Source organism: Malus domestica, chromosome 10 (genome assembly GCF_042453785.1).
Source record: "Malus domestica chromosome 10, GDT2T_hap1".
NCBI lineage: Eukaryota > Viridiplantae > Streptophyta > Magnoliopsida > Rosales > Rosaceae > Malus > Malus domestica.
This window is the reverse complement of record NC_091670.1, coordinates 11,530,257-11,533,049: the sequence shown is the minus strand read 5'-3', so window position 1 is coordinate 11,533,049 and position 2,793 is coordinate 11,530,257.

The window sequence follows — 2,793 nt, the reverse complement described above, 5'->3', positions numbered from 1 at the left end:
AGCCTTCCTTCCTTCGACCCTTTCGGATTTTAGTCTTTAGGAATCTTTTGTAACTTTGCTTGTACATTTCTTTGCAAAATCAATTAATGATCTTTTATTCTTGCATCTCCCAAGTGACATGGATAATATTTCTTTAAAAATTTCCTTTTGATTGGTAACTTGTGAATTAAACCAGTTCAATCCTTGAGGTGGTATCGAGAACTTTGTGAACGATGAACGGTCATTCCCAATTCGACAACCATTTGCCAAACCTGGGGTTTTTAATTCCTACGGGCAGCATAGTTTGCCAAACTAACTCGCCCTCTCCAAATGTTTTTTGTCTAACTCGCTGATTATAAGCTCGCTCGGCAATCTTTTTCTGTGCCACCAATAAATTATAAACGTCAAGCTAATTTTCTTCCAAATCTTCTAACTCTTGTCGCATGGCTTGACTGTACTTGACACTGAACAAACTACTTTGTTCAATCACTCGTAACGAGTTTATACTTAGCTCGACTGGAACATAGCATTGTGGCCATAGGTTAATACGTATAGAGTCATTCCAGTGGCCGATCGGGGTAAAGTTCGATAAGCTCATAATGTTTCGTTTAACTTTAAATGCCACATACCAGGCCTTTCTTGTACCATTTTCTCGAGAATATCGATTAAAACCTTATTACTTGCTTCAGCCTGTCCGTTCGCCTGTGGGTAATACTGTGTAAATTGCTCGAGTCAAATTTTTAGATTTTCCGTATACTTCTAAAACCTGCCAGATGTAAAAATCGTACCATTATCTGTTATGATTGTTTCTAGTACGCCGAATCTAGTCACGATATTTTTTTCTACAAAATTACAAACTTCTTTAGATGTTAACTCGGCATATGACTTGGCTTCGACCCATTTGGTGAAGTAATCCGTTACGACAAGTATCCACGCATGCTTTGCTGACCCGGAAGATGGTGCGATTTTGCCGATTACATCCATAGCCCATCCCTTGAACGGGCATGGTTTGGTGATCGAATTGAATGATTCAGCCAGAACTCTTTGTATAGGCCCATGAATTTGACACTGTACACATCCTTTTGCATACTCGATACAATCCTTCAGAATGCTCAACCAGAAAAAGCCGTGTCGCCAATGCATATTTCATCCAGATTAATGAGCCCCGCAAATACCTTCATGGACGTCTGTGATTGCTTAAGCAGCCTCATGAGGGCTAAGGCATAATAACAATTGACTGTCCTCACCCATTCGATACAATTCATTTTGGTACATTACATAATTCGTGGCGTGAACCCTTGTATTTCGGTCGTGTTTACCATTGGGATTGTTAAGATACTGTATAATTGACTTTCTCTAATCATCCGGCATCGCCTCCACTGCACAAACCTTTATAGGGTCATTTCGCTCTAACAACGATGGTAATAACCTGACTCGTGTACGGATCACGTAATCATGTTGGAGAACTTGCTAATTAACCAAGGCCAGGTATGCTAATCGGGTCACAGGTATTTCTCGGCCTAGTTTGCCCTCCAGAAGTTATGCTCCAGAGGCTATTTAAGCTAATTCGTCAGCCTCAATGTTTCAAACCCATGAAATGTGTTTGAAGGTAACATTGTCGAAAGACTCGGCCAAATAGCTAGCAACCATGTGATATGACGCTAGAGTACAACTCATGCAACGAAAAGTCCCATTAAGTTGGTTAATCACAAGTTCGAAATCACCGAGAATAAGGACTTGAGTTGCCGTAAATCGTGAAGGATACCAAGGTTAATAATGAGGGCTTCGTATTCGGCCTGATTATTCGTGCACTCGAACTCGAGCTTGAGAGAAAAATACCAATGGCTATGATTGGGGGATTGAATAACGATCCCAATGTCAGCTGAGATGGAAGTACGAGAACCATCAAAGTACATTGTCCAGTAATTTTCACGTGTTTGCACTATGCCGATGTCCACATCATTGCCCCCAAAATCATATGGTGATGGATGTTGTGCCAAGAAATCGGCCAACGCTTTGCCTTTGACAGCTTTCTGGGGCACATACTGCAAACTGAATTCGGACAGTGCCATTGTCCATTTTCCAATTCGGCCTTTTACTATTGGCCGAGTGAGCATGTAACGAATGACATCGGTCTAGGTGATGACTAGAGTGAATGACGAGAGCATGTAATGCCTGAGTTTGGATGTAGCGAAAAATAAGGCGAGGCAAAGCTTCTCGACAGCGGAATAATTAATCTCTGGTGGGTTGAGATTTCGACTAAGATAAAAAATGGCCTGTTCGCGCCCAACATCATTGTCTTGTGGAAGAAGGCATCCGATGGACTCCTTGGCCACAAAGATGTATAGCTTGAGAGGTCTACCACGTCGTGGTGGGACCAGGACGGGTGGAGTTGTGAAGGAGACCTTAATTTGTGTGAATGCCTCGACGTTCAATGCACCGAGTCTAGTAATTTGTAACATCTCACTTCACCGAGAAGGCTAATGAAATGACCTCTACCAACAAGGATTCGAAAATGCTTCTCGGCCGAGACTTGGATAGATAACCAGTTGGCCTCGATGCAATACTGTTGATCCAAACTGAAGATGCTTCAATGTCAGCTAATTCTAAGGCGGTAGTGTTGTTTATCCAAACTGGAGATGTTCACCGGTTGTCTTCACAATGTTGTTTATCCAAACTGAATATGTGTTGGCAGAAAAGAAAATGAAAAATCTCAAGGTTGTTGAGAGGTTTCGCATAGAGCGAGAGTTTGCGCAAGGTAGTTTGTGTGTTGAGTAGGAAACCCCGAATGTGTGTTCATCCTTTGTATTTATA